The sequence below is a fragment of the Coenobita brevimanus genome, chromosome 21 (genome assembly GCF_032717465.1).
Source record: "Coenobita brevimanus isolate Jiangsu-jjx chromosome 21, ASM3271746v2, whole genome shotgun sequence".
Taxonomy (NCBI): Eukaryota; Metazoa; Arthropoda; class Malacostraca; order Decapoda; family Coenobitidae; genus Coenobita; species Coenobita brevimanus.
In genome coordinates, this window is record NC_136974.1 from 24,363,028 (window position 1) to 24,373,033 (window position 10,006).

Here is a 10,006-nt window from a genome sequence, read left to right on the forward strand (position 1 = left end):
AATACTTTTGGTCTAAGACTCTAAGTTATAGTAATCTGGAAGTAAATTTTTATAAAGTTCACCATCTACATCTGAAATTTCTGACCAAGTGTCAGCGTTGTTTATTTCAGCGTAAATTGCATCTGTTTGCTGTTCTTTATCTAGTGTATGTTTTATTTCCTGAGTTTGGTTGTCCGCTTATTCTTGTGTTTCTGATGGTGTTTCGGAATTTATATTTTGTTGATCGTTTTCTGGTGCTGTGTCGGGGTATTTGTCACTGTTAATGTTGATCCTTCAGGCACTAATTGTGGAACTTTACGTAGCCTAATGGGATTACACACTGAATCATATTTTACTTTTCTCTTATAAAGTTAAAATTATAAGAAACATATGTAAGTGTAAATTGTGTAATTGTCTCTCACTGTGTAGTTTGTAATATTTATGATGATGAATATATATGTAATTGCTTGGTTCGTTAACTAAGTGATAGTATTTTATGGATAGTTATGTAAGTAGTGAAGTGTTAACTAGTACAACCTTGGTTAGAATAAATCAGCTCACTAGAACAGCAATGGAGATACAGTCGTGGTGTTTGTTGATTGTTGGTTACATCTGGGGTCAAGATACTTGGTCTCTTCTTCCTGGTGGTGGAGGTCAATGGTCACACACGTCAATTGGTAGGGTTTGGTTGAGGTAGGTCGTGTCCTGCAATGACAGCGTCAGCACTTGGTGTCGGTGCTGGGGTAGGCAGACTGGCAGGCAGGTGTAGGATGGCAGGCTGGTACTGTCATGCACTCGAACTGATTGACGAGTTATGACGACCTTAGCAAATGATGACACTGCTAACCTGCTGCCTCACTGTGGTAGTGGTGGTGGGGAAGAAGATGGTGGGGATCGTGATGGAGAAGGTGGGGTTCGTGGTGGAGGGTGGTGCAGGTTCAAGGAGGGAGAAAATGTGCTGATGTTACATCACCATGTTGGGTCAACATACAGATGCACTTCCTCCTTTCTCACTTTCCTTGTTGTTGTTTGTTCATCTTCTTGAAGTGTTTGATTTTCCATACTTGTTGAAATTAACTTGCAGGCTTGTAGAGTTGTTAACAGATGTAGTTATCACTGCTACTGATTCTCGTAGATCGTGGAGTTACGGTTGAGGTGATTAGAAGCGAGTCATATTTGTTTAATTGCTGATTGTTGCTTGTAGAGGAGTTGCAGATTGCTTTGACTGAGACATTAATCGGCTTCGTTTACAGCTCGCCATTACTCTCAGAGAACGTAGTGAGGTAGTTATCATATTATAAACTCGTAAGGCATAGTTTGTTGTAGCTTACCGCTGTACACCAATCTCGATTGGCGTAGTTTATCATATTTGGTTCGTTATTACGGCTTGCCACCAGTCTTGATAGCGTGGTCTTAGGGTCTTGTAGGGAGATAGGGAAATTGATTATGGATCGCTAAGCTCAGCCAGAATAGTGAGATGTAGTGTCAGCGAGGTAAGTTACAGCACACTTAGGTTCTGAAGTTTATTGCACACAGTTTTAATAGTGAGTTACAGTGTAGCGGAGCGTGACCCTAGTGTTCGGACCTTCTCTCTAACCCTTCTCTCCACTTTCTCTGATCTGAATGGTATCTCTCTGACATTATATACAGCTGTGTGTTGTAATGTCTGGTAGATTTCCATCCACGTGGACTAACTGACTAAGGCTGGTTGCTCCACATTTCTGAATTCGTCCTGAAAGTCTTGGTCATCTGGAAGGTCTGGAGGAAATTTGAGATACATCATATGGTTAAGGATTCTTGATGGTCTGGGATAGCAAGGTTGTGGATACACATTATGTGAATTGACATTCCTTGTGAGAAACTGTGTATGTCTCCAGCAGACACTACTTCCTGTACCTTCTGTTTATGAGATCAATACTAATGTCTATGTAATGCCTGTATAATGTCTAAAGTGCTGTATAAGTTTCTCTAGGTCATTAAGGATACAAAAGATGTTAGCTTCTTCACCAGGTGGATAAGTGAAAGGAGAAGAGAGTCAAAGGTGGTTGTGAACATTGAAATCACCTAGAACAGAGATTTCAGAGAAAGAGGAAATTTATAGGATTTGTTCCATGTTAGAAGTATGGTAGTCAAAGAATTTTTCATAGTCATTAGAATTTGAGGTTAAGTAAACATCACAGATATACTGATCAAGAAATTGACAGGATAGCCAAAGCCAGAGGGTAGAGAACTCAGAAGAATCAGTTTCAGGAACAAGAGGGCAAGATAAGTTGTGTATATATGCACAGCAGCCACATTTGGCTTTGAAATGAATTTAGAGAAAGTGGATGGTTACAGAGACAGGTTTGGTATCAGTTGCCTAAGACAGCTGAGTCTCATTTTTTTTTATGTGAGGAAGAAGGAACCAAAGGCCGCGAGCCCGCAAAATTGTTCCTTCCAAGAGAAAAACAAAATACATGAGAGAGTAAATTCAAGATCCGATCATTTCGAGATGCCTGGACACACTGCGTTTGAAAGACTGGAAATCATAGGAAGCAGGAAATACAGACAGAAGGAGACAGTTCCAGAGTTGATTTCTTGCATAAATGAAGGACTGGGAGTAACGATTAACTCTTGCATTAGAGAGTTAGACAGAAAAGGGATGAGAGTTTGCTGTTAGACGGGTGCTAGCGCCCGTCGTAGAGGTGGAGGAATGCATGCAGACAGTTCAGAGGAGCAGTGACCATTGAAGCAGCGATAGAAAGAGATAAAGATGCAAAAGTGAGGCAAAGAGACAGAGGTTGAAGGGAGTCAGTAAGAGGAGGAGAGTTAATGAGACGAAAAGCCTTTGACTCCACCCTATTGAGAAGAGCTGTATGTGGGGAGCCTCCCCACAGGGGCGGATAAACCCCTGTATAAAGTCAACAGTTCTGCAGGGGTAAAGAAGGAACGGAGTCAACTTAGCACAGTTAGGAGAAGGTAATGTTTAGAGGAGGAAAGGTAGTATTCAGAACGAGAAAGTTAGAGGAAAGGCCGCGAATGTTGCATAAATGAAAAAGAAGCGAGTCAGGCAGTGGTTCCAGGCATCTCGTTTGGTCGTCACCGGGAGAGGGGGGGGTGTTGAGGGCTTTGTTGGTACCTTTACCCCCTGGGGACTCTGAGGCTTGGTGATATTGTTGTTGTTGTTTTAGATTCGTCCATCTAAAAATTTTAGTATGGACACGGGCAGATAAAGCCCGTCAGTGAAACAGGAGAATTAGGTGTGAGGATGAGTGGGGGGGGGGGAATGGCTGCTGCTGCTGCTGGTGGGCTGCGACTGCATCTGGGCTGCTGTGCATCTGGGCTGCTGTTGCTGCTGCTGCCGCCGCCGCTGGTGGGCTGCTGCTGCTGCTGCTGCTGGGCTCCTAATGCCGCAACCGTCTAGTGATGGGATGCCATTTTTTTTTTTTTTTCATTTTGAATGGAAAGTGTAGTGTGTAATTTGCATGTAGATTGGTGCTGATAGCTAGAGGAACCTGTATTGGTGATCATGCTGGCCTAATCTTTGTGTTATTGAAATACTTAAAAAGTTTAGCAAAGGGGGAAGTCCTGAGAGCTGATGAAACAGGAGATCTAGCTCTCCATATCATCAGCTTTCCATCCATCTTAGGAATACCTCCCTTCTTACATTTCTTAACGGTGCAGTGAAGCGTCTGCATATAGTCGTATATAAATATAAAACTATTAATCAGTCTATCTACATATCTATCTATCTATATTTATTTATTTATTTATCTATCTATCTGTCTATATTTGTCTCTCTATCTATATCTGTAGTTATCTGTCTACACACACACACACACACACACACACACACACACACACACATATATATATAGATAGATAGATAGATAGATAGATAAATAGATAGATAGATAGATATAATCGTCTTGGTCACAACAAGCATAAATAAAAATGAAATGAACAAACAGGAGGTAGATTTATTATTCGCCTATTACACTCGAAATATCTTACGTTCAGAATTCCAGATACTTCCCTTTCACTTCAGTGGAATGGTTTCTCATCGTATTCTTGTTACCTTCAGAAAGTTTTACTAAGCTTCGCAGTGTCCACTTGCGAGTGAAGCTATAATCAAGTGCTATATCACATAATTCCGTTTCGAAAAAGTATAATCTAACAAAAAGGACTACAAAAGCAAAAGACTCTTGAGTTTGCAAGAACAAAAAAAAAATTTATCAGGGGTGACAAAGATAAGATCTTCCGCAGTTCTTATGGCATCCTCTCAGGCATACTACTTCTTCATGGTGATGCATTTCCTAGTTTTCCTTTGTGGCTTTTATCATAGATTCTAGAAAACGGAGGCAAATGGCTACCGGTATAGGTTATTATCCTTGCAATATATTGCGAACGTTAAGCAGTAAGAATTTAAATTGTCTTAAAATCAGAATCACTTATTTTTAGACTGCTCGATCGGTTTGCAAGAGTATTGAGGCAATACTACGTAATCCGGAGCAGCCACGCCTCTCTCCTCCTTACTCCTACTCCCCCTCTCTGTTTGTCTGTCTGTCTGTCTGTCTGTCTCTCTCTCTCTCTCTCTCTCTCTCTCTCTCTCTCTCTCTCTCCTCCTTAGGTAAGGTGCATGGGTTGAGGGGGGACCTTTCTTCTTTTCTATCCTTGAATTAAGCTAAAATAATGAATTTGTTAGTTATTACCCTCCCTATACTAAACAGCCACGAGAGGACCAACAAATCTATTTCTGTTTGTTTTCCTTTGTGCTCTCTGTCAACATAATGACGTCCAGAAGACAGAGTGGACGATGCAAAACGAGTGACAGGCGGAATGATAATATCCACAAGTTTATCAGCTGGCCGCGAACAGCTAACAAATCAGTATGGAGAAAGTTTGGAGCAGGCCTCATTTTGAAGGTTGGGGGTGAGGTAGGGGAGATGAGACAGACAGACAGACAGACAGACAGACAGACAGACAGACAAAATTTTTACAGATGAGTAGATGGAAGAGGGACATGGGCAAATAGAATAATATAGAATACTGAGAGGCAGATATATACTGTACAGAGAGCCATGAAAACATAGATATTCAGTTTCAAAGAATCCTATAGCTATGGAATCAACAGGAGCATCGCAGTTGTTTAATGAGAGATTTGTCTCTTAAGAAGGGGAGAGAGAGAGAGAGAGAGAGAGAGAGAGAGTAGTCCTTTCACTAGGATGGAGGGGCTAGCTTTGTCTTATCTAGGGGCTATTATCACCATTATTATTCCCTCCGGTAATTCCAGGATAATTAGTAGATAATCGGGACAAACGTGGTATAATCTGGGGGAATTCGGGCGCTTATTATGTTGGCCTAGTGTTGATGGTCGAGTGGCTATAGAAGTTCGTGCTGACTGATGGGACACAAGCTGAGGCAACGACCACCGATATGGCATGAAAAGTGCTGTTTTAGCATGTGTCCAATATGGATTGTGGGTATTAGTGCCAAGGGTGACAATGAGAAGGGTGGAACATGAATCTGAGCCTTAGGGAACGGACTAGTTAATTCATGCCAAGAATCTGACACAAAGTACACAGACCACACAGACCTTACGGTCCTGACGAGACGGTCCGGCCTTACTAATACAGTGCTATAATTATAGCAAGAGAAAAGGATAGAACAGCAGAACGCTCTTTCCCCCACCCTCCAGACCCTCCGGCATTTGCCGTACAGGGAATAGGAGAGGAAGTAATACTTTGCAGAACTGATAAACCTGAAGAAATTTTATAGGATCGGCAAAAAGTAGAATAATATGGAAATGGAGAATTTAGACATACAGCCACATACTTACTCTATGCATGCACTTTTTGTCACTGTTTTTTTTTTTTTTTCATTTAAAACAGATGAATGTTTGTCTATTATATTTGCCCTAAAATAATGTCTATGTTGATTGCTAGTTTAGGGGTATTGTGTTTAATAAATAGATGACTGTAGACACGAATATGCAATAATTGCTCCATCCTAAGTAAACGATACCAATCGCGTCGAAATACATGTCCAGTCTCTTTTTAAATATAATTATGGTATCACTCTCAATCACATTTCCAGAGAGTTTATTCCATTCACTTACAAGAGAGTAAGTGAAGAAGTTTTTGGTTGTGTCAAGATTAGCCCTCCTTGCTTGCAACTTCATACCATTTCCTCGAGTTACGGTCTCGGCAATTACTGTGAATAGCTTGCTTGAAGCCTTTCAGAATTTTAAAACATTCAGTCAGCTGTCCTCTGAGTCTCCGTTTTCTAAGAGAGAATAGATTTAATTCCCTGAGCCTCTCGAGATATGCTTTATTCCTCTGGGACGGGATTAACTTGGTAGCCCTGCGCTGGATCGCTTCCAGTATTTCTATATCTTTGACTAGGAAAGGCGCCCAAGACTGCACTGCAAACTCTAAGTGTGGCTTGACTATACCTTTATATAGGGGGATTACAATAACTCTGCTTGTATATGTAAAATGTCTTTTGATGAAGCCTATGGGCCCTGTTGACTATATTGGCGGCAGAGATACATTGATTTGAACAATTTAGGTCGTCAGAAATTAGTATGCCTAGATCCTCAACTAGTGAGGACTTGCTAATGATTTGGCCCTTCATTTTGCAATCAGACCTTTTGTTTTTCTTCCCACATTGCAGTACCTGACATTTACATACATTGAAGGGCATTTGCCATTTTCCTGACCAGTTGACAATTTTGTTAAGGTCAATTGACGTTTATTTCTGTCTTCTTCTATTAATATAGTGTTGCCGATTTTTGTATCGTCCGCAGATTTAGAAATGAAGTTGTTTAGGCCAACATCAATATCGTTAATACACATAATAAATAGGATTGGTCCCAACACTTATCCCTGAGGAACACCACTGGTCACGGGAGCCCAGTCTGACTCCACTCCATTTATAACGACTCGTTGCTTTTTCACATCCAGCCATCAACCTATCCATCTATGAATATTTCCGTCAATTCCAAGTGATTTCACCTTGGCCATTAATTTATCATGCGGCACTTTGTCAAAGGCTTTCTGGAAATCTAAGTAGATTATGTCAAGAGACCTGGTACAATCATTCATTTTAAAAAGTGTATCGTAAAATTCAATTAAATGTGTCACGCATGATTTCCGCGTTCTAAAGCCATGCTGGCTGATCTAATTACGTTATTAGTTTCTGGGAACTCAACTATCCTATCTCTAATTAATGATTCGAGGATCTTTCCCAAGACAGAGGTTAGGCTAATTGATCTATTTATTACCTGGTATATCTCTACTGCCCTTTTTATATATAGGAGTCACTTTAGCTAGTCTCCAGTCTGCTGGAACTTTTCCTTGTTGTAGGGACTTGTTAAAGATAGATTTTAGAGGACTACATATTGCATCCACCACATTTTTCAGTATTTTAGGGTAGAAACTGTCCGGGCCGGGAGTCTTATTACTGTTCATTTTATTAAGTTTATATCTCTCTTCATTACTGCTAATATGCATATTACATAGTGCGTTTTGGATTGACATTTGTTGCTCTTCGATGGTGTCATTGATGTCTACTGTGAAAACAGAGCTGAAAAACTTATTTAAAGTAGGGGCAATTTCCTTATCGTCCGAGATAAGAGCACCCTCGTCGCTGATAAGTGGACCAATGCCTGCCTTGAGTCTCTTACTGACGTTAATGTATCCATAAAAAAGCTTAGGATCCGTAAAGGTTGCTTTTGCTATATCAGTTTCATACTGTCGTTTAGCTGTTCTAGTGAGTTTTTTAACTTGAGAGAGAGAGAGAGAGAGAGAGAGAGAGGATATTTTGACGGCGGCTGGACTGATATCCGTAAAACATGACGATATTGGATATTCTGCAGCTTGGCATCAGAAAACGTTCTTATAAACTCTAAAGCATATGATATTCTGAAACAAGACACACTGGACATTGTGAAACGCGACAATATTTGTTATTCTGAACCATCTGATTATCTGTAAGAGAAAAATCATATATTGCTAAACGTGCCTCATAGCATTTTCTGAAACATGTCACCAGTGGTTGTTGTGAACCAAGGCATCGCTGAATATTCTGACAGGTAACTAAACTGGAGATTCCGACACGTGGAGGAACTGGATATGCGAAACTTGGACTCACTGTATATTTATTAAACGCGGCAATGGCGGGAGGGAAGGCGAGGTGGAATCAAAATTAATATGCAGCTTTGCTCTCTGTCTGTGTCTGTCTGTCTGTCTGTCTGTCTGTCTCACTCTCTCTCTCTCTCTCTCTCTCTCTCTCTCTCTCTCTCTCTCTCTCTCTCTTTCTTGACTAATTTTTTACAGATTACGAGTGCATCCTGCATTTTGTAATCCTTCTACTTTCCCCTCTCTGACACCATTTATATTTAATTTTGCGCTCGCCAAAGAGAAGCAGACGTTTTTTGTGTGTATGTGTGTGTGTGTGTGTGTGTGCGTGTGTGTGTGTGTGTGTGTGTGTGTGTGTGTGTGTGTGTGTGTGTGTGTGTGTGTGTGTGTCTGCGTGCGTGCGCGCGCTACAGGTAAGAACATCTAAGCAAAGAACTGTTAATTAATATGAATATCCGTGAAATGGTGGGGGATCCTTCGGTGCTTTGAGGCTTTTAGGAAATAAGCAGTTGCTCAAATTCATGCTTCTATGCCATCTTTCTAAGGTCACTCTTAAAAGATAACATCAATTATACGGCCATTAAACGATTATAGAGAGTATATATTGCAATGCTTGAGTGTTTCTTATTGGCTTAATATACATATTTTTCTTTCGATAGATCATATAATTTTTTAGCTACCTTTTACATGGAGTTTTTGTTCATTAAGCTCTTCACTTTCACATGGCAGACTCGTTATACTCTCTCTCTCTCTCTCTCTCTCTCTCTCTCTCTCTCTCTCTCTTCGATCTGTGTATATGCGACTCCCTCGTTAACACTTCGTAACCGTAATATCAGTGTGATCTGCTTAGCTGTGTAGTTTGCTTAATTCTCTAGCCACCTCAATGCCTGTCCCCCACTATCCATCACCATATACCCTACAGCTGCTACATCTACCACTATCCTTCTTACTAGTATTCGTTATTGACCCAAACCATCTTCATATCTGCACCACAACCACCAACCCTGCATTCTCTGCCACTGTCTCAGCTACTGCTATCACTGCATCTGTCACTATCAGTCCTACAGCTATCAAAGACATTTATAGAACTACCACCACCACCACCACCACCATCACCACCACCACCACCACCACCACCACCACCACCTCCTCCTCCTCCTCCTGCTCCTCCTCCTGCTCCTTCTCCTCTTACCCTTACTTCTTCTTCTCCTCCTCCTCTCCCTCCTCCACCTCTTCTTCTTCTTCTTCTTCCTCCTCCTCCTCCTCCTCCTCCTCCTCCTATATCCTACCAGTGTTAAGAGCATTACCACCAACACTACAAACACCATCACCATTACTCCTACCAGCATTTTTTCAGTCATCATTACAGCCCCCACCACAACTAAAACTAACTATCACCACCTACAATAATACCAAGACCTTCACCAGAGCCACAACTACCCACACAGTTGTTGGCTTTATACGTGAGTTTTATATGCCTCTGTGTGGAGTACAACACTGATGTACGGGGAAGCTACCCACACACACACACAACGCTATTCTCAACAGGGTGGAGCAAAGACTTTTCGTCATATTAATTCTCCTCTTACAGACTCCCTTCAGCCTCTCTCTCATCGCCGCACTGTTGCATCTTTATCTCTTTCCTACAGCTATTTCAATGGTCATTGTTTATCTGAACTGTCTTATTGTATTCCTCCTCCATTACGGAAGGTGTAACACCCATCCAGCTGCAAACTCTCACCTCTTTTCTGTTCAGCTGTCTCATGTAGAAGTTAACTGATACTTCCAGTCCTTCATATGCAACAGGACAGCTCCGAAACTGTCCACTGTAGTGTGCATTTCCATCTCCATTTGACCTCGTCTTTTAAAACAATGTGCCCGGGATCTCGAAATGAATGGATATTGCA